Genomic DNA, 23372 nt, shown 5'->3' with positions numbered 1-23372 from the left:
TAGACTCCAGGTATAATAGACTTCTACTATCTAGTAGGACAAAGGGACACACAGAGAACAAGCATGCTTTGGCACAAAAGGAAGGAATATGTTAAATGGGCAATCTAAATCTGCTTCAGAAGGACAGTGTGGAAAAGGCTCTTTTGACTGTAGGAAGATTTTTCAGTGTATCACAGCAAGAGAAGGCTGTCCTCTCAAATTTAAGAAAGAATTTAACCAGAACCATTGAGAACTTGTAATAAGTTCATTGAAGTGATATTTAAATGAAATCCACAATGTTGGACTTTGGTTAAAGAACCAGGGATGTGAAAAGAGTCTAAATCATCTTATGTGCAAATCAGAAAAGAGGAGTCAGTGTACTTCTTTGTATGGACAGAAAACTTCAACTATCCGGAGCCCTTGGTCTTGCAGAACAAGGTAGATCAAGAAGCTGGGACGAAAGTGAACAAGCTCTCTGATGGCGCAGCGACAGCCTCAATACACCGAGCCCTCTGGGACATTATCTAATGTTTGCTGGAAAAGGACTAGGACACAGAAAGTCAGCAAAACAGGGGTCATTTGTGGAAGGGCAGGGTAGAGAAAAAGAGATTCATAACAAATCAGACACTGAAATAGACCCCAGAAGAGAGAATCAGCCAGAAACGTTTAAGACTGAACAGCTCTACTTTCTCATGGGAAGCAAAGAGCCATCTGCTCTGCTCCTCAGGGTAATTGTCCTTGAAGGCAGGCTTAGGGGATCACTATGCTATTGCGTTTGTGGATGGAAGCAGAAGGAGAGATTCTCAAGACCATCAGTAGGGCACCAGGAATACCTCCCAACTAGTACAGTCCAACAATCTCAAGGAGTATTTGCTATGTACAGTGCCCTTGTGCGCTGTTCAGTTTCCTGATCTACAAAATGGGGCTAATACTAGTACGTCCCTCAGTCAAGGCTGTTGGCATACCTGTACTCATAGTAAGCATTCAGTAAACATGAGAGCAGCATAACTATAATACATATGTCACCACCATTCAGAGCTAGATCATCGACACATATATTGCATTTACACAAATGACATTGTGCAGTTGGTATTTTATAGGATCTCTCCTCCAGCATAGGATCTAGTATAAAGAGATGAGTAGAAACACACAAAATTATATAAAATGGCACTATACTAGAACAGGCTCGTCTCTATGTGACTTGAATAGGATAAGTACAAGGAAATACTGTTTGAGAATTAATATAAACTGATTAACTTTGTATCTTGTTAGAATATGTTTACAGCTTAAATTCTGAAGAGATTCTTAAATTATATAAAGTTAGGAGTACACCCCAAATAATTTTAGCTGGAGAGAAAAATGCCAAAGGGATTCATGTTCATAAGGGAGCCTATTTTGTTACTCAAAAGGCGGAGTCAACTGGGGATATAAGGAGCTAGTCCAAGGGTCAGTACCAGGATTTTCAGAAAGGAACCCAGAGGCTAAGTTCCAGGAAAAGATCAAAGCCAAATTTTGAGACCAAGACAGATTGCCAAAAGTCTTGCTTGCCAATCCAGGTTGCTTTTATGAAGTAGCTCGTGAGTTTGACCATGAGGCATAGTAAAGATCCACCCATGTATTAGTCAGGGTTCTCCAAAGAAACAGAACCAATAAGATTGGTACATATATAGAGAAAAAGATTTAAGAGATGTGCTCCGATGATTATGAAGGCTGGCAAGTCCAACATCTGCAGGGTAGACTGGCAGGCTAGACATCCAGGAAAATGCAAATGTTGCAGAATTCCCCCTGCTTCTGGGCAGATCGGTTCTGTTCTATTAAGGTCTTTAGGTGATTGAATGAGGCCCACCCCCATTCTGGAAAGTAATCTGCTTGAATCAAAGTCTATTGACTTAAATGTTAATATCATCTAACAATAACTTCACAAAGACAAGTTGACATATAAAATTCACCATTACAATCCACTAACAACTAGACGGTAACCCTCTGAATCCCAGCACCTAGACTGAGGTTCTGGAAATGATCAGAATCTCTAGAAACGATCTCAGGAATAAAAAGCTAAGGAAGTTCCTGTCTCTGAACTTCTAGTAGGGCAGAAATATCCTCCAGCAACACATTTTCCTGAACCATACATGTGCATCTCAAAGTATCAGCTCTGGTGTTTCAATGCAAGACAGTACACTAAAAAGGCTAGAAAGAGACTGGTGCAAAGCTCAGCATTGGTGATGAGGAAATGCTTTTTATTTATCAGAAATGAATTTCTAAATAGATGTTGTCTTTTAACATTTAAAAATTCCCATGAAAAAAAAATTCCCATGAAACTGACCTCATTTAATGCTACTTGCCACTTTCCAGCTTCATTAGATTTGTGTGTTTAAGAAGGCAGACAGGTTGACTCTGGTATGTGTTCAGTCTGCCATGCCCACCAAATAAGACCTTCAATGAGTGGAAATTATCTTGGAAGAATGATGGTATCATTTATTTACTTTCTACTGATGGAACATCTAGATAAGCAAAGTACACAGCAAAATACCTTACATGTATTCAAATGCTGAATGAACTGAATGATGCAAAATAATTTTTAGTGAATTCTTTCATTACTCTGTACCTTAATAAGCAGGTAATCTACTAATAAAGGGCCTATCTAGGAGTTCCCAGAATACTCAATTTAATTGCATTTAAGTCACTCTGGAAAATCATGCTTTTATTCAAAATATAAAACATTAATGCCTCCAACTATGCAAGACTCATTCTCATTTTGGCAATAAATGTTCCCAGTGCCTGAGAAATTGTCAGTTGAACCTTAAGGAAAGTTTATATAGAATTGTGGTCTGGCATCCTGACAGCACATGTCAAAGCTTCCTTATGAAGATAAAACCTTTTTAATCTTCAGAGTAAGCACTCTCCAAGCCCTACTGTACATTCTTGAAATGTTGAAATATATTCCTCTGTCCTTCTCCATGAAATAAACAGTGTGGGGCAAAGCTGATAGGAGTTGCCTTTGGATCCTGATCCTCTGGATCAGGAATGCAAAAGCCCACTGCTCCACATCATGCTGTCAAGTCAAAGGCTGCTGATGGAGCACGGGAAGGGGACTTTCAACCTGGGATGACCGACTCAGTTTGTAGGAAGGGGACCACCTTTCTGTCCAAGGGGACCTTTCTCCCTACATGAGCAGAGAATGGTAATGCAGCTAAACCAGGCTTCATCTGTACATAAAAGAAAGAACATGGACTCCACAGGAAGTAACAGGGTTTTCAGTACCCACCACACTCCTCAACGTTCTTTACATAGTTTGGAGGTGTTGTGAGTCGTTTTAATGGTTAAAATGTTTACCTATAAATGTTCAGGGCACCTTATACTTATCCTACATAACAGCTAACTCCTTGGGGAATATCTCCTAGAGCAGTCATTCACAAACTGTGTTCCAGAAAGCGCTGTGTCATCAGGAATCAAAGTCACTTGAGAGGAGGGGGAGAAAGGATTCTGAGATTAATTTCAGAAAAACATGATTAAACAAAGTTCAAAAGTTCTCTATTGTGGGACTTCTCAGAGCCCTTAATATGCTAATATGGGTTGCCAGTTATGTGTTTTGTGTGTGCTCTCTGGGGTGTTGTATGTATTGTGTGCCTGTTATGTGTACTGTGTGTGTGTGTGTGTGTGTGTGTGTGTGTGTGTGTGTGTGTTGTACCACAGAACTTATGTTTTTCAGGGTACATCCATAGTATACACTGGAAAATACTATTTATTTAATCTTAACTTTTCAAATGTACTTCTTAAGCTTTATTTTTGTTTTCTGCATTTAAAAAATCAATATACTTTTAGACGAGATGAAATAGTTTATTAGGCCACAGCTATCTCTTGTTTATCAGAATTTTTGGTAAACTTGTATAAAAGAAACTTCTATTAAATACAATACAATTTTCTATCAAGTATGTAATCCACTTGAAAAGTGTTCAGCTGAAAATTGAATACATCAGGCCTTGATATTAATAAAAAAATGAAATGCAGTTAAATAATATTCAAAGAGGAAATAAAGCACTATTGAAAGAGCAGTAACCATACTTCAAATATTGCTATACACAAAACAAATTATAAGAACATTTAAATATAAATGCAAAACATCCATACAATATATTTATTTACTTTACCACAACTCAAATGTTAACATGACACAGTTCCTGAAACTTCAGGCATTCTAAAGCTAATTTCCAAGAATTAAATATCTAAAGTAGTTTTAATATTTATTCAATATCTTTCTTTTCCTTTCTTGGCACTTTTTTCTTTCACTTGAACTTGTTTTTTTTCCCAGCCAATCTCACCTGTCCAATACTACCTGAGCAAATATGGTGGCATATAAAGGCAAGTCATGATTGCCTTGCTTAACTACAGAAAGTCACTCAATGTCTACTTCCCATCAATCAACTAACTTTGTGGTTCCAAATCTGGTAGTCCAATAAGGTTCAATCACTTTTTTCCAGTATTTCAAACGCTAATGGAAATTCCATTAACTGTAACATCAAATGTCTTTACTCTTCGCCAAATTGTCTTAATTATAATTATTCTGTTACTATTTCAAGCCGATCAGAAGTTCTGTGTAGCTAATAACTAGAAATAAACAAGAAAATAAGTTATTACTTAATAAATTCAGTTAAAATGATAGACAAAAATCATCAAAACATGGGGTACATCGAGAAAAGAAATGATGAAAATGTTTAGCATTATGGAACTAAAAATGTTCCATCTCTGCCAGCAATGAAAAACATTTACTGGAACTTATTAGTGTCATATACTATGCTAAGTAACTTACTACATTATTTCATTCAATCTTACACACCCTGAAAAACAGGAACTATCTCAATAGTTAAGGTAAGAGGCTCAGAGGGGTTAAAATTTGCCAAGGCTGTATAGCTAATAAATAGCAGAGCTGAGATTTAAACCTGCTCTCTTATACTACCCTGATAAGGAGACCGTATTAATTCTCTGTTGCTGAGTAACAAATTACTACCAGCTTGGTAGCCTAAAGCAACATCCATTTTTGATCTCAGATTCTACATGTCAGGAGATAGGCTTGGGGTCTCAAAGCTGCAATCTAGGTGTCAATCCAGCTGCATTCTCTCTGGAGTGTGGAGGCCTTCTCCCTGTTTACATGGTTTTGAGCAGAATTCAGTTCCTTGCAGATGCAAAACTAGGGTCCTATTTTTCTTGCCAGCTCTCACCTAGGGGCCACTCTCTGCCTCCAGTCCCCTCCCCCCAGGCCACTGCCACGTGGTAGCTTACTTCTTCAAGGCCAGAAGGACAATCTCTCTCTAGAATCTACTACAATGGAGTCTTACATAGCAATAACATAACCACAGGGGTGACTATCCCATTACCTTTACCATATCCTATTTGCTAAAAGCATCTCACAGGCCCCAGTGACATTCAAGAAGAGAGGATTATGTGAGTGTGACTCACTGGGCTCATCTTAAAATTGTTCCTACTATAGGTACCAGTATTCTGTTCCTGTTTATTTAACTGAGAATTATTGTCTTCTACATAGGGGTCAATACTACATGGAAACATCAAAGTGTTTCAAGTCGGCCACAGCTCACACAATTGACAACAACAGAAATCAAATGATAGATTCAAGGAGACAATATGGATCCTCAAATTCTGTAAGTCTGAGGACTTTTGCACCTATAGTAAAGCTGCAATTTCACTGTTAAATAATTTGAGATCAATGGTAGGTAAATTCCCAGTGAATGAAGATTATTACTTAGCAAACAATACTTTCAACTAATTTTCAGTTTACTAGTGTGAACTTTGTTTACAATAAGTAAGGACCATTGAAGCACTGAGTTTTTTGAAACAGTAATTCAATAAATGGACACTGAGCTACCATTTTATTACTGTTGAACTGAACCCCCAGAAAAAAGTTTTCATGACAACCTCCAGAATTGGTAAGGTCATGGTGACCCAGTAGCTTCCAAGCATAACTATTGGTGAGATTGTCAAGAGGTATATCCCTTCTGCAAAGCAATATTGTACCGGCTTGGCTAGTCAAGTTTTCTTCAGGCTTACCATCAGCATATGTGCACAAATTGTTACTGGATCTAAAGATTTGTTACCGGATGTGAAGGTTTATTACACAGAACCATGGGAGGTTTCAGCAAAGGAAGGCATTATCCATCAGCAGCACTGGTACTCAGAGACCTCAGCTGACCAACTACAATGTCCAGCCCACTTCATAAACAATCAGTATCATTTGCTCACTTTTGCTCCAGACAAAATAATAGCTTTAAGCTGAGTGGCCTTTTGTCTGATCATCTTATATTTATATATTTTTTTAACTAGGGGATTTGACTGGGTCATGTGGCCCTCCATAAATTGGAGGAATTTAATGGGCACAATCTCTCCCAACCTCACAAAGACGATTGGTTCCCTTACACCGAGCCCATAAAGTATTGCCTTCACCTTCTGAATCTGGCCCAGGTCCAGTAGGTATGAGCCAGGTAATAGGAAACTCTATTCCCTGAGAGAATGCAAACTAATTAGTAACTATACCAATGGCAAAAATATCGGAAGGCATTCTCATGAAAGACGGGTAGGTCTGTAAATGGTGTTCAAAAATGTATGAATACTCCTTCAGTCCATGTGGTTCAAGTGAGGATGTATATATAAAACATAAAAATATTTAATCTCTTGGACTCTTGGAGGGTCTTTGACTTTTAAGAATTTGCCTTAAGGAAAAAAATACCAACATGAGAGGGAAAAAAAACCACGTTTGGAGATACGTTACAGTATTGTTTATTATAGCTCCAAATCAGAAACAACCCAAATGCCCAATAAGAAAGGATAAAGACCCCCAAATAATTTAATAAAAAGTAATCAAATAAACAAGTAGATATATTGAGTGCTGTTACAGGCTTATTTGTGTTAAAAGTCCTAACTCAGAATGTGAACTTATTTAGAAACAAGTAACTGTACATGGATTAAATTAAATTGAGGTCATATGCAATAGGGTGAGTATAACTGGCATCCTTTTATGAAATACGAAAAAGTCACAGAGGGAAGACAGTCATGTAAAGATGGAGGCAGAGACTGAGTGATGCATCCACATTAATGGACTAGCAAGGATTGCCGGCTGTCACCGGCAAGCCAAAACAGAGGCATGGAAGAGATTCTCCCTCAGAACCCTCAGAAGGAAACAACCCTGCCAACACCTTGATTTTAGATTTCTAACCTCCAGAACTGGAAGAGAATACATTTATGTGGTTTCAAGCCACTCAGTTTGTGGTACTCTGTTAAGGCAGCCCTAGGAAACTCATACATATACTCCATATATGGACAAAAATAAAAATAAGTAAGAGTGTAGAGAGGGAGTCCTGGGTGGGAAGATAGCTCTTTATGAAGATTACTCAGGGAGAACTTTTACAGGTAAGATGATATTTGAACAGAAACTTGAAGTAAAGAGGAACCAGATAGGCAGCTATCTGAGAGGAGAGCCTATCAGGTTAGGAAACAGCTGGGAAAAGCTCCAAGGAAGAGCAAACCGGATGCCTGTGTGGCTGGAACAGAGTAGATATGAGTCAGAGAGGTGGGGATAGAGGCAGTGACGGCACATCACTTCTACTAGCTGTGGGACTGTAATCCTTGTGAGGGTTTTGGACAGAGCAATGACATTATCTGGTTACTCTGTTGAGCATAAACTGTCACGGTGCCAGAAAAGAATCAGGATGAAAACCTATTCAGTAGCTATTGAAATCAACTAGATGAAGGTGATTTGGTAGGTTTTTCTGAAGGAATAGATGTATGATATGAAAGAGTCAAAGAGAGCCAAGTAGGTGGTGAAGTCCATTGAGGATCTGACTCCTGGTTTCAGCTTAGGTTGTGATCTCAGGGTCATGATCTCAGGGTCGTGAGATAGAGTCCCAAGTTGGGCTCCGTGCTCAGCAAGGAGTCTGCTTGAGGATTCTCTCCCTTAGCCTCTGCCCCTTCTCCTGGCTTACCCATGTGCTCTCTTGTGCTCTCTCTCTTTCTGAAAATAACAAATAAATAAATCTTTAAAAAGAAAAAGAGGGGGATCCCTGGGTGGTGCAGCGGTTTGGCGCCTGCCTTTGGCCCAGGGCGTGATCCTGGAGACCCAGGATCGAATCCCACATCGGGCTCCTGGTGCATGGAGCCTGCTTCTCCGTCTGCCTGTGTCTCTGCCTCTCTCTCTCTCTCTCTCTCTCTCTCTCTCTCTGTGTTACTATCATAAATAAATAAAAATTAAAAAAAAAAAAGAAAAGAAAAAGAGGGGTACCTAGGTGGCTCAGTCAGTTAAGAGGCTGACTTCAGCTCAGGTCATGATCTCAAGTTCCTGGGATTGAGCCCCATGTCAGGCCCATGCTCAGCATGGAGTTTACTTCTCTCCCCCTGTGCCCCTCTCCTTGCTCATGCTCTCTCTCTCAAATAAATAAATAAAATCTTCTTTAAAAGAATTTTTAGGGGTACTTGGGTGGCTCAGTGGTTGAGTGTCTGCCTTTGGCTCAGGTCGTGATCCTGGGGTCCCAGGATCAAGTCCCGCAGCAGGCTCCCTGCAGGGAGCCTATATCTATGCCTCTCTCTGTGTCTCTCATGAATAAATAAATAAAATCTAAAAAAAAAAAAAAAAAGAAATAAAAATAAAAATAATTTTCAAAGTCAAAGAAAACCTCAGACAAGTTTGGAGGCCTGTGTAGGTCAAAGATGGAGTGGCCATTTGCTGAGATGGAAACCTGGGGTGCAGGTTAGTTAGGAGTTTAGCTTTAGACTTATTAACTTTAATATACCCATGTCACAGAGATGCCACAGAGGTGGCAGATAGGCAGCTGCACTTGTATGTAGCATTGAAGATACAATTGGGGAGTTGGCAGTAAATGGATGGTATTTGAAGCTATAGTAATTGAGGGATCACTTGGCAGGTGAATACATTTGGAGAAGAGAAGCAGCCTGAGGCCTTAGGACTGAATTCTTGGGCATCTCCCACTGTTAGAAATTGGAGAGGTTCCACAAAAGAGATTTAGAAGATTCTAAGGAAGAGAACAAAGAAAGAGAGAGAGATGACCCAGCAATTTTTTAAATTTAAATAACAAAACAAAACAAAACCAAAAAACAGTTTCAAGAAGGGAATGGTGAAATATTATGCAGTCATTAAAAATAATGTATTTTAATCTAAATGTTACAGAAATACGATGATGTAAAGTGAAGTGGAAAAAACTAGGGCTCCGAAGGGTCCAGAGCAAAGTGTTAATTTTGTTCAAAGAAACATATGTAGGCATAGAAAAATAGAATTGGAGGAAGTATGGCAATGCAAACAGTTATTTCTACTTTTTACTAGAGGATGACATTTGTTTTCTGCCTTTAGAGCAATTGCCAGGTTTCCACTATGAATTTATTTTTTAATAAATGCATACATGAGATTTCTTAAAATCATAACAAAGAATTCAGATTTGGTGTTTTAAAAGTAAAAATATGTAACGCTTGAAAAGTCTTTTAAGGGAAACAGTAGAAACTGTTGATATGTCATGTGGCTAAGTGTTTATGGTTAGTTTCAGTTTCTCTCTTCTCTCAGAAAGAAAGCAAGAAAGTATTAAGATTTTTTTCATTTGCATTATAATGATCTCTCCTCAGAAAGGAGCAGTATAATTAAAATAGCATTGATTATTTTTAATTCACTTAAATAATCATTTCTACAGATACATAGAGGCTGGGTTTCCATTTTCAAATGTTAGGACTTTGGTAAAATAACTCAGAGAAAGACAGATGCTGTATGATCTCACTTCTTTGTGGAATCTAAAAAAACCCTGAACTCCTAGAAATGGAGAATAGATTGGTGGTTGCCAAAGGTAGTGATTTGGGGACGTGGACAAAATAGATAGAGGGGATCAAAAGGCACATACTTCTGGTTATAAAATAAGTAAGCCATGAAGATACCATGTACTGCATGGTGACTATAATTATTAATACTGTATTGTATTATTTGAAAGTTACTAAGGGAGTAGATCTTAAAAGTTCTTCGCTCAACAATAAAAAAAGCTGTAACTATGCAAGGGGATAGATGTTAACTAAACCTAGTGTGGGGATCATTTTTACAGTAAATACATGTATCAAATCATTATGTTGCATATCCTAACCTTATACAATGTTATACATTGATTGTATGTCAGTAAAACTGGAAAATAAAATTTTTTAAAAAAGCAAAAAACAAATGTTAGACTTTTTTTTAAGTTGTCCTTCCTTTTTTTTTTTTTTTTTTTTTGTATTTATTTATTCACGAGAGACACAGAGAGAGAGGTAGAGACACAGGCAGAGGGAGAAGCAAGCTCCATGCAGGGAGCCCGACCTGGGACTCGATCCCGGGACTCCAGAATCACACCCTGTACCTAAGGCAGGCGCTAAACCGCTAAGCCGCTAAGCCACCCAGGGATCCCCAAATGTTAGACTTCAATGTAACCTTAAACCTTAATAAATCTGTGTCCTGGTTTTCTCATGTTAAATGAGCCTGATGTACCCTCCCTACTCCCTAGAGTGGTTGTGAGACTATTAAGTAAATTTAATCAGCACCTACAGTGGGCTCACCTCTTATCAGCAGGAATATATTCTAAGACCCTCCTGGTGGATGCCTGAAACTGCGGATAGTATTGAGCCCTATGGTGTCTCCCCTATCTACATGTAACAAAATATTGAATTTATAAATTAGGCAAAGAGATTAACAACAGTGATAATAAAGTAGAACAATTACAACCATATACTATAACAAAAGTTATGTGAATGTGGTCTCTCTCAAATTATCTTATGGCACTGCACTCAGCTTTCTATTTGTGATGATGTGAGACGATGAAATGTCTACGTGGTGAGATGCAGTGAGGGCAGTGATGCCTGCTTTGGGATGTCATGTTGGGCTGCTACGGGTAATCAGACAATACGTACTACCTCCATACTGCAGTTGACCATGGGTATCTGAAACCGAGGAAAGCAAAACCACAGATTGGGAGGCGGGGGGACTACCAGAGGGCTCCTGGAGGGTAGCTGTGAGACTAAAGAGAGAAGCAGGTGACTCTTCACCAGCCTCTTCTAGGTTCTGGCTTCATTGCCAGCAGCCAATGCTCACAGCAATAGATGACTTAAACTGCTAGTTTGTTTTTAATGCCCCAAAGTGGCCACACTAGCTCTGCAGCTAGTCCCTGAGGGCACAGCTCCTGTTTGGCAGAGGAAAGAGCTGGTGGTTTCCAGCCAGGCCCCAGAAGTGCAGGTTTAATTTCTGAAGCTGGTGGTAAGACAGGACCTATGTTACCCTGTTATTAGCCTCATAGAGCCAGCATTAGAGCCGAGCTCTGCTCACCCTATGGCCCTGCCTGGGCATGTGCTGGAAACCTCTTTGAACAGCTTCAAATAACATTTTATGTCTCAAAACACCACAAGCAATTGAAGGTAGTCTGGACTTAGCAGACTGAACATTTATTTAAGCAGTTTGTCACCAATTCTTTTAGCAAAAGGCAGGGTTGGGGAAAGGAGAAAAGGTTGGTGAAGAGAAGTGACAGATGCAGCTATAAAATTTCCAAACGGGGCACCTGGGTGGGTCAGTGGCTGAGCGTCTGCCTTTGGCTCAGGTCATGATCCTGGGGTCCTAGAATCAAGCCCCACATTGGGCTCCCTGCAGGGAGCCTGCTTCTCCCTCTGCCTATGTCTCTGCCTCTCTCTGTGTGTGTCTCTCATGAATAAATAAATAAAATTAAAAAAAAATAAGTTCCAAACATATCCCTTCCTCTGATGTTGACTCCTCAATAAAACATGCACACAACTCAAGAGCAAACAACACACAGAGCTGGCCTCTACTCTAGGATTTAGGAATAAGGTTGGATTTATGGGCTTAGATGCTAAAAGCGGACAGTTTTTCATCTCAGAACAGGGTAATAAGCAGAAAGAAATAACCCTTTTCTGTCTCCTAAATACTATTTCCCTTAAGGATGCATTCTCTCGACCCAGGAAAGAGATGAGATTTGGAATCTGTAATATGATTAGCCACTTGCTGATGTCCATGTGTTCGTTAACTGTTCAGAGACCCAGCTCACTTCCTATTTCTGCAAACCGTGAGCTATACATGTTCACAGCCAGTGTGGCCATGAGGACAAAACACTCTACACACAGTGGGCTTTCTGGCTAATGTACACTGCGTGCCCACATTCTATCAGAAGGGCCTTTGCCCATGAACTGTCCAGAACCTCTGTCAGTGGTTGTTTGCTAAGCACTGGGCTCTCCCCTCTCCAACCACGTGCCCACCTCTCCCCCTCCTGCTTCCATGTTTGACCTTCAACCCTATGACAACTATGGCAATCCACTGCTGCTTCCTCATTCACCCCACTGCTCTCGATCAGCTCCTGCCAGCCCCCCTCCTACTTGGATTTCCCAGCACTGGGGAATTCTCAATCAAGCTGCCATTCCTCTTCCTAGAATCCTTCCCCAAGAGCTTGGATCCCATGTGAAACAAGTTTAGCCATTGTGCAAATTAGTTCTGTGGCCAAGTTCTTAACACAGTCTAGTAAAAGCCAAGGGTGGGACTGAGAAAATGAAGTCAGTGTGACAGGCTTGTGGTGAGTAGGAGGGTAGGAAGGCTGTGTGATCCAGAGGGAAATATATGAGATTAGGAGAGAGGACCTCGGGCTCAGTCCTCAAACTGCTGTGGGTCACACACTTAACATCTATAAGCTTCCTAGAGGAGGAGGTGGGGAGGTCAGGACCAAAGCAGACATGGCAAATAGGCGGTACCGGCCCCATCATTTACTGGCTCCTCCCACACTCCTGGCAAACATCCTTGATCAATCAGTCCCTTCTTTCCTGCAGAACCAACACTAGATCCAGAACTCCAGGCAGCCACCATCACATGATTGGAATTGGCACAAGAGACAAAATCTCTTTGGTATCCCTGAGCTAAAATCTCAAATCTCCCTTAGTATTTGAACATTCTCTGAATCTATGATGTGAATTTCCTCAAAGTATGGTTTGATGATTGATGAACATCACAAAACAGGGTATGGGGACTTCCTAGAAATCAACCATACACATCTTGGTCTAATGTCACTTTACACTGCAGCTCTGGGCAGACTCCGGAATGGTCCTGCCAGCATCCCACACAGAAGAAAACCAATCCCAACTATAAAACCAATCCAACTCCACAGCTGGGTGGAGTTGGCCCCAGCCCGTGTCCGTGCAATGTGGGGTGGCCCTTTAAGGCCCAACACTGACTTTTTGTTAGGACTTCCAAAGAACATATCCCATGAGCCTCATTTCGCCAAGGATAACCAGACTAATTCCACAGATTCTGCTTTGCCAAGTCTTTCCTTGTTTGTTAGCTTCAGTGTCTGCTTTGGCCTTCCGCCCTGCCTGTGTAGCCCTGGCCCTGTCTACTGTAGATTCCACAGTCCATGACCTTGACTCAACTCCATTTCTGGCTCCAGCATATTGGACTGATGTGATACCCCTCTCCCTGCCAGATCCAGAACTGTCCTGTGTAACAACTCTCCTGGCCTTGCTGGGCACATGAAATCATGCTATCTTTGTTCTTCAACAGCCTTCAATAGCTTCAGTGGCTCCCTTTCCTTATCTACATTCCTTTACTTGGCTTCTCAGGACCTTTGTGACCAGCCCATCCCACATCCTTCCCAACATATTCTTTCTCTGAGGCTGCCCTGATCTTCCTAAGGGGCCATCAGCTCCGCAACCCCTTTTCTACCTCTGGGCCTCCAGGTATCACATTCCCCTTGCCAGGAACTTCCTGTCTTCTTTTTCAGGCCCCAAATCTACCAAATTCTTCACAATCCAGCTTACATCCCATCTCCTCTGTGAGGCTTCCCCTGCCGATGCTAGCCTGTTTCTATCAAATATTTAACTTTTTACAGCAGGCCATCCAGGACTAAATTACATATTACTTCAGAAGATTCACAAGTGTTTCATCAGTGTTGGCCTTAACTTCTGAACCAGAATAAAAGTTTTTTGAGGACAAGAAGCTGCCACATGACTTGGGTACCTCTCAGTGATGACATCACAACAAATCAACAAACACTACAAACATTGAACACCCCTTCTATGACAGGATGCTTAGTAAACACTTGCTAGCTTGTTGTTCTAACCACTGGGTAAGTCTCTGAGATGCATCAAGTTCTTGCCCATTTTATGTCCAATTGGACCATAACAGATCCTCCTCATCCTGAGTTAAAGAAGAGATTAAATTCTGCCGGAGCCCAAGAAAGTATCTGCCTATTAGGCTTCAGCAGTGGTTTTCAAACTTTTAAGTATGAGGAGACATCGGGAATATTTTCTAGAAGAGCAGAACCCCAGCTGTACTGACACAGTTTCTGAATATGGGGCCTGGGGTAAGACCTGAAATGTGTATTTTAATAAGTGGCCTAGGTAATTTGGAAGTAGACAGTTCATCACCCTGAGAAAACTGGGCTATGGGATGTTTTCCAGAGACAATCTGCGGTATGTGGGCAAAGGCAAACAAGGGGCCACCACCCCTGAAAAGTCTATCCAGGTGGCCTATGGCTGAGAATTTCCTCAGCCTTTTCCTTGGTTATAGTCCAATTGTGGTCACCAAATCTCTGAGACTCAGCCAAAGACCATTTGGCCTTGATGGATAATTTTTATCTGCAGTGATCTCTCTCCCAAAGGCCTCTCCATTCACCCTGTCCTCATTGGAGGAAGCAAATCAGCAGACCAGTGCTCTCACTTAACCAGTTGCAGAGTCGGGCTTATAGGCTGTTTTAACTCCTGCTATGAATCAGAATGGAGTTATGAATAATTTGTATGAGGCTTGTCACATCTTGTTTCAAACTTTCTTCAGCTCATAGTTTTCATTGTTCAGCCTTTCAAGTACTTATATGTTTGATTACTTTAAAGGCTTCAAGTCTGGAGCACGACATATGCAGCATTACACAGAATCTCGCTTCTCAAAGCTGACATCTCAGTAAGCTCTCATATTTATTGCCCAACATGTCAAAAGTAAGGAAACAGAGAAACCTTTTGAACAGGCAGGGCAGAGGCTGGGTAGGGTGCCTTGACTCCCCTAGATCCTGCTGGCACGTTGGCTAAGTAACTCTACTATGTGTCCTAGCATGTTATATACAGTGGCCTGAGGCCAAATGGTTTTCCACAATAACTTCTGGAGCATTATTAACACCTATCCTGTTTATACATTGGGAATTTGCATGGTAAACAACTGTTAACAGAAAGAAGTAAAGTTTGAAAAAAATACCCTTGCCCCAAAGTAGATTTAGTTAAACCATCAGGTTCCAAAGAGAAAGAACTTTGTATAAATGATCCACTTAGCCCAATTTAGAGTCTCTACTAGAGAAAGGGCTGGAATCAAATGGGAGAAATAGTCTCTTGAGATTTCCCCTGAGGCAGTGAATGCTCCCCTGGCCCTCCCAGGCATAAGAGACAGCCCAGAGTACCACTGGTGTTTTCTCTAAGACAAGTGCTCTGAAGATGCTCTGAAGATGCTCTGAAGAATAATAAAATTCACTTGTTCTCTTTCCTCCTCCAAAGCTTGATTCCACCCTGGGGTTCACAAGAAGCATGTGCAGCATGTTTACTGAAAAACTGGTTCTTGCTCTCTTGCAGGTGTGTGGTGTGGCAGAGCCAGGGGCAGGGTCACAGGGCAGGAAGAACATCTGAGAAGACAGAGAGTGAGGACATCCCATTTGACGGAAGAAAGGAAATGTGTGCCTGCCCATTTTTGCAGCTGGCTCTTTTCATTTGCCTTCACACTGGACTCTTGCAGGCCTCAAGCAAAGGCATCACATCAATCTGTGTGGCTTGTGTTCAATTCTCTTTTAACTCACCCTATACCTTAGGAGAATCACCTGACAAGTGAATTCATTAAGCTTCACTAAGCTTCATTTAAATCATGATTCTCCCTTTGAAATGATGGCCACATTAGAAACTATTGTTTGACATTAAAGTTCAGAAATGTATTACCTTTTATCACCATTCAATAGAGGATCAGAGATTGAGTCAATGAACCAAAGAGAAGAGTACCCTCGTGGGAAAGGGCAGCCAGGGGGGTGTCTGTGGACTCGTAACAGACCCTGAAGTACAGACATCAGGAATGGGGGGAGGCAGTAGGGCCAGGGGTAAAGAGCATAGTGTCCAGGCTGAACCAGCCTGGGTACAAACCCTGTCTCTACCATCTCTTACCCGTCTCACCTTAGGTAGGTGACTTGAGTATCTCATGCTTTAGTTTCCTCCTCTGTGAGGCTGAGATACTCATAGAAACTTCTTTAGGGGATTGTTGTGAGAATTAAATAAATTACCTATGCAAAAAAAAAAAAACACCTCAGTAGATGCATCATAAGTGCTTAACAAATGTTATTATGGACTATTGTAAGAAAAAATGGATATGGGATTTAGTCCTTATGATGGGTAGCTTCTGAAAATGTTACAGGCGACAGTGCTTCAGAGGCTGGCAGCCTCCTGATGTGGTGAAACAGGCAGCAGTGTGATGGGGCTGGTGCACAGTATTCACCATTCATCATCCCCCTGCCCCCCAGTCATGCAAAAACTGTCTATGGGAAATATCCTCTGGAGACATCTCTTGGTCTCCACCTCAGGCAACATGAGGAGAGAGCCTTTCTCTACACTTGTTCAGTTTTCATTTCCTGAAAGAATAAGACCTTCATTGAAGGCCATATGTGTGGAGTCCTCACCTAGAACTAATCTGCTAGAGGAACAATAGCTAATGCTAATTAAGTACCTATTCTCCTAAGTATGTGTTATATTCATTATCTTATTTTTTCCTCACAGCGACTCATCCCCATTTTACAGGGGAAACTGAGGCATAGAATGGTAATGTGTCCAAGGTCAGTAGTTAGCCAGGAGTTGAACTCAGTGTTTCCAAACCTAGCACCTATGCTACAAAGCTATGTCTCACCTTCACCTCCCCTCTCTCCTTGTGACTCACTGAAGTATTTCATTATTTTTGTTGATGTCTGCTAAGAAAGCCAAATGGATGACAAAAACTGTTGGTGAACATTTATTTCAGCAAAGTTGTATCCAGGACTTAACCACATACCACACTACAAACCATTCTACTAGGGCCAGGGATGAAGTGGGGGCAAGGGAGACATGCAGCCCATGCCACTAATGCACATTCAGTCTCCTCGATGGGAAGGAGTGTAAGGAAGAAAGGCCATGTGAAGTAAAAGTAACAGATCTGAGGAAGGGAGGGGATGCCTGGGTGCTGCAGTCAGTTAAGTGTCCAACTTTTGTTTTGGCTCAGGTTATGATCTCAGGATCATGAGCCTGAGCCCTGCATTGGCCTTTGTGCTGGGTGTGGAACCTGCTTAAGATTCTCTCTCTCCTTCTCTCTCTCTGCCCCCCCTTCTTTTTTTTAATTTTTATTTATTTATGATAGTCACATCAGAGAGAGAGAGAGAGAGAGAGGCAGAGACACAGGCAGAGGGAGAAGCAGGCAGGCTCCATGCACCGGGAGCCTGACGTGGGATTCGATCCCGGGTCTCCAGGATCGCGCCCTGGGCCAAAGGCAGGCGCTAAACCGCTGCGCCACCCAGGGATCCCTCTGCTCCCCCCTTCTATTTTAGGAAGGATGGAGGAAGAGGAAGGGTACATCTGGGCAGATGTGGAAGGGTGATGGGACAATCTGACCTCACCAGGAAGGTCAGAGTGACTACTTTGGTTTCAAAGCACACTGAGGAAACCGAGACTCAGTTAATCCTGGAACACTCAGCAAGCCAGCAAGGGAGGTGAGAGTCTAGCATCTAACTCTGAAGCCCACACTCTTGTCATTGCACCATACATCTCCCTAAGCTTGAGGAGATGTTGAAGGCCATGTCCTGAAGAGCCGTAATGTTGCCCTAAGGAGCTTGGGCTTTATTTTCTAATGGGTGCAAGTACCCACAATACCCCCTCAGCTCTACGTTTAAGAGCATCATCCAGGAATTTCTGAGCAGGAAGCAAATCCCACTGGTTTCCCTCTGTGCATACATCTATCTCCCTACAAGGGGTGTCCAGTGAGCCAATCAACCATTTCTTTCTTTCTTTTATGCAAACACAGCAGCTGGATTAGCTGCACCTGCAGCCCCTGCTGTGTCACACAGGATAAAAGGATCAAAGCCTGGAATATGACTTCAGACTATAATTTAAGTTAATTAAGATTTTTTAACCTAAATTACATTTTAACATTTCATAACAGAGCTGTCAAGATTCTATCTATCAAAACTCTATCAAGCAAACAAAAGAGGATAATTATATTTTCAGACACAAGCAGCCATCACTCTGCTTGGTTTCTTATAAAAAGACTCCTGTCTTCACATTCTCATTTTCAAATGTTCTTCCTCTTCCCCACCCACCCTCAGAGTCTGAGACTATACACTCTTAAATAAGTGGAAAATATACCAAAGGAATTGTAACTCAGGGAATGAAAGTGTCTCTCAGAAGCAGCAACTCCAATTAGAACTGCATCTAAAGGAAATGTCTCTTAGTTGGTAGGAGCATCCTGTCTCAATAAATAGACTCTGATTGGGGATGGAGGAAAGGAAGGATATTAAGCTCCTCAAATCAAGGAGAAACAATGAAGAAGTGACAACAAGCCTCTTACTAAAAGTCAAATTTGCTCTTATCTTATCCCATTAAAGTAGGGAGTTTGTTCTATGGTCTTCTTCGAGATACCAAGAAAAGAATAATAACTATATTGGGTATCATTGTATGCCTCTTCCTCCTCATCCACTTCACTCCTCCACTGACCATTATGAACAGTGATGCTATTTGGGAAAAAATGACCTTAATAATAATCTTACCCTCTTCGGGTTGATACATGACTGGGAAGAAACATAGTCCTCAGCCAATCAGTACATGCCATCCCTCAGCCCCAGAAACTGGTGGGGACAGAGGCATATGACCTCGGTGGGTTGAATTAGAGTGAAGCCCACAATTTTCCCTGGATTGTGGAGTGGAGAGAAACACTCTCCTTTTGGATCTGTGGTGAACAGCACTGGGTCTGGAATTCCTGCAGGCATTTCGCTACCAATGAAGAAAGCTCGAGGACAAATCCAACACCCTAAGGAGGGTGAAGCCAAGAGTCTTACCAGAGAAATTAATAGGAATCCTGATGAAACTGTGAATAAAAACTGATTCTCACCAGTTTGAAGTGGGTTTTCTTTTGTTTTCAACCAAGAGCATCCTAAGTGATCTACCAACTCTAAAAATTCAGTGCTTTGTGTGAGCACAGCCCTTTGAAAATCTAATAAATAAAATAAATCTTCTCCATGGAAAAAGAAAGCCACATGCACAAAAGCTCACATAGAATTTAGGGGAGACAGGGACTCAGACTGAGTCCCCAACAGACTGGTTAGACATTTAGGCTTTAGGGTAGGACAGCCGTGAGTTCAAATTCTGACCTGAGTTCAAATCTTAAACTGCATTACTTGGGGTTGCCTTACATAACTCTTCTGATTACATTTCATTCCTCTATAAAATAAGATTAATAATAATGCCTACTTCATAGGGATATAAAAATTAAATAAAATTATGGATGTTTAGAGATTAGCATAGTCACAGCCCAAATACTCTGGCATCAAGCAATTAAGAACAGTCCTTCAGGGGCTCCAGAGAGAAAGAAAGCCCTTAAGATAAACAAGCATGCCAAAAGTGAAGCTATGCCTGCTCTGAAAATATGAAGTAGTTGATTGGGGATTGGTCCCAAATTTTGGGAAAAGCTGACCTTTGGGGCAGGATTTGGGGCAATACACAGCTTCCTCATCTGAAAAATACCTCAATAGTGCTCAAGATCATTGTGGGCCAAATGAGAAAAAAAGATTTGATCTTCCTGAGGCAGAATGGGGAAGATTTTGTTAACTGTGAAGTAAAAAAAGTAAAAAGGGAATAAAAAGGACCTATGACTGCACATCTCCAACAGACTTTTGGAATCCTAAGGGAGCAAAAAGTAGCAATTTCCCACCTCGGCTTGGCAGAAGTGACTCATTGGACTGTCCTTTACAGGCCAAACTCCAAAGTTTCTTTTTTAAAAGGAGAGATCGTGGGCTCCTTGGGCATGGCCACCCTATCCAACACTCCTCTCTGCTGTTCCACTCACACCCTGCCCACTTCCAGCACCGGCAAGCCCCACTCCACCCAGAGAGTTTCCCCAACACTCACATTCCACCAGAATCATAAGGCTCTTCAAAATGTCCCCTTGACTTATGACTTAGAAATATCAGCAAAGGGATCCCTAGGTGGCTCAGCAGTTTGGTGCCTGCCTTCGGCCCAGGGCCTAATCCTGGAGTCCTGGGATCCAGTCCCACATCGGGCTCCCTGCATGGAGCCTGCTTCTCCTTCTGCCTGTGTCTCTGCATCTCTCTCTCTGTGTGTGTGTGTGTGTGTGTGTATGTGTGTGTGTGTGTGTCTCGTGAATAAATAAATAAAATCTTTAAAAAAAAAAGACTTAAAAAAAAGAAATATCAGCAGAAATGGAAAATCCAAGGCAGAGCCAGGAGGCACACTATCCTGGGATATTTTAGAGCTGACACACCCCATCTGCTTAATCTTTCACTGTGGTCCTCTATTTCTACCTTCCATTACCTTATTTTTCTTTCTGCATCAAAACTTTCCTTCTGGGATGCCTGGGTGCTAAGCGGTTGAGCGTCTGCCTTTGGCTCAGGGATCCAGAATCGAGTCCCCTAACGGGCTCCCTGCAGGGAGCCTGCTTCTCCCTCTGCCTGTGTCTCTGCCTCTCTCTGTGTGTCTCTCACAAATAAAGAAATAAATCTTAAAAAAAAAAAAAAAAGGAAAAGAAACTTTCCTTCTTTATCCTCCATTTTCCTAAGTAGGCTAGTCACAGATAGGCATTCTTTTGAGAGCTAATACAATCCCATCATTGCATTTCCTGCATTTTTCTCAGTTACATAGACCTCAGAGCAAGTCCCAATGAAATAGTACTGTGAATGGACCCCTCCCCACCACCAGGGTGGACGGAAAAACTGGACTAGAAGGAATTATGTCCCATCCCAGGCTATTATCCCCATTAAATCAACTCCTTCCTATGAATCTTCTCCCTTAAGACACCCTCGGAGTTCAGAGTGGGGGTGTGTGTAAAGTAGGGATCACACATTAACAAAAAAAAGATAAAAGCTGTTCTGACTTCCCACATGTCAGCCAGTGATGACTCAGTGACAAAGTTCTGCTCCCTCCTAGAAACAACTGAGACAAGAAGGCAAGAGAAGAAATGCTGACAGAGACCCACAAAACCTTCTGCAGTTTGGTGAAGTACCATACCAGGCAGTATGTCTTATGGAAAAGGAGAGCCAATGTGACTACAGTTGGTACTGAGAATGGCTAAGCCACAGTGGGGCTCGTGACAATAGCTACTCTGGAGAAGCACCCTAGAGGCTGCGCCAGAAGCAGCAGCTGGCTCAAATGTAAGCCATGGCTGATAGGAGCGGGGGCTGGGCTACTCTCAGGGAGCAGCTGCAGTATCTGCTGCACACCAAGAGTTCAACCCAAAAGCAGACACTCCAGGAATTATGGGCAAGCACTTGAAGCAGCAGGATTCACAGCCTATGAAGATTCTAGACAAAACCCTTGGAGATTTTTATCAACTGACAAGCACCTGACAAGAATCTTTTCTTAAAATGTAGGATAAACCGATGGAGAATGGAAATTAATGCATTAAAATATTAATGTAATGTTCTATGGGTTGGTCCTGGAGTGGGGTGGGACTGGGCATTTCCCCCACTATTGATTTCCTGCTGCCACTGCTGTTGGCAACCTCAAAAGGAAAGAAAATAAACAGGTGACAGAATTTCCACTAGAATTTCCCAGCTAGCACTAAGGAAAACTTTCTTCCCTTTGGGCCACATGCCCTCATAGCCCAGATTGAGGAGAGGGTGTGACATCTGGTCTGGACCAGTGATTAAGAAGCCCATTCCAGTTTGTATAGCCTGGGTTGTCATGACCATAGATGAGAACATCAAGGTATAAGTAGCAAAGCCTTTCCCTATCCATGTGAAACAAAGGCCTTCCAGTCCAGCCTTCTTGAAAAGATGGCCCATGATCTGTCTCTTAGCCAAACACAGGCTTATGAGGGGTGGCTCTGAGAACACTCAAGTAACCAGAGGCTCCAATGCCCTCTGGTCCATCCTGCCCTTCTTGCAGAAGATAACTTGACAATAAGCTGAGGGGAACATTCCCAGGCCCTATCTTCCCAATTCTACAGCTACATTCTCCTCCCCATGGCTGAGCCTTCACTCCTGAAGGAGCTGATGCTCCCAGGAGGCTGGGCATACTGGAAAGCATAATAAAGAGATTTTTATGCTAAAAAAAATAAAAATCATAAAATAAAAGGTAGGACAATACTTCTGCAAGACTTGTTATTCCCACTTTTTAGAAGGAGTTGAGGAGCGCCTGGGTGGCTTAGTCAGTTAAGCCTCTGACTCTTAATCTCAGCTCAGGTCTTGATCTTGGGGTGTGAATTCAAGCCCTGTGTTGGGCTCTGAGCTGAGCATGGAACCTACTTAAGAAAGAAAAACAAAAAGAGAGAAGTAATTGAAATAGAGAGACTGCTATGTTGTAGCTCAGAGCAACTAACTTTTCCTCCAGATAGCAAGTATGTAGGAAACAACAATCCACTAAGAATTATTGATATGTTCCCCCACTGGGCACTATTCCATCACCAAGATACTCAAGTTGAAAAATCCCTCTTTCTGACCTAAACCTCCCTTATTTCTCACCTGACAGCTGTCTAATTCCTAGTAAATCTGTCCTTACCTCCTCTGGGCCTTCATTCTCTAAATCCTTCTTTTGTGTCCTCATCCATCAGTGTCCTTCTGGGTTCGTTTCCACCCATCCCAACCTAGACCAATTAGAAAGGACCTCAGCAGGGTTTTCCCCTGAATCTTGAATTACTCACTCACGGGCTATCTCTTGTGGCCAGATTTCCAATCATCAAGTCTGGGATCCTCTCACTTTTCCTTCTCCCCATTCTATAGCTGCAAAGTAATATGGGATAAAGCACCAAAGCATGTAGATTGCATCCCATGTGCTCATTTTTCTCTAAACTCTGGCTGAGCCCTCATTCCTACTGACAAACTTTTTTGTCAGCTTTTCCTGTTTTGATATACCACTTCTAACAGCACTTGTCTCCTCAGACACATGAGATTGCCTTAAGTAGAAAGACAAACTCAATTATTATTCTGAGAAGATTAGTAGGCCATTGCTTGGAATCCTCTCAAGTCCTTTAGTCAAACTTTCTCCAATTTTTTAACTACAGTTTTATCTTCTCTCCAATTTCAAAGAAAGAAGTATTCCTCTTTCTTTCTATAAAGTTATTCCTAGGTTCCTCACCTTTCAGCTTCTCACCTTCTCCAGGATCTTACGCTATC

At 41.8% G+C, this 23372-nt stretch overlaps 1 long non-coding RNA gene across 1 annotated transcript in view; it reads left to right on the top strand.

Annotated features, from left to right (window-relative positions):
* The window catches only part of LOC144320080 (uncharacterized), a 30776-nt gene extending 14820 nt beyond the window's left edge, over positions 1-15956 (top strand). The window contains exons 2-3 of the long non-coding RNA XR_013385663.1: positions 5519-5633; positions 15601-15956. This is a non-coding gene — a long non-coding RNA (uncharacterized LOC144320080). The remainder of the gene's footprint in view (positions 1-5518; positions 5634-15600) is intronic.
* Positions 15957-23372: the final 7416 nt, after the last annotated feature.

The sequence above is a fragment of the Canis aureus genome, chromosome 9 (assembly GCF_053574225.1).
Source record: "Canis aureus isolate CA01 chromosome 9, VMU_Caureus_v.1.0, whole genome shotgun sequence".
NCBI classification, from domain to species: Eukaryota; Metazoa; Chordata; class Mammalia; order Carnivora; family Canidae; genus Canis; species Canis aureus.
This window is presented reverse-complemented; position numbering and strand designations above follow the sequence as displayed.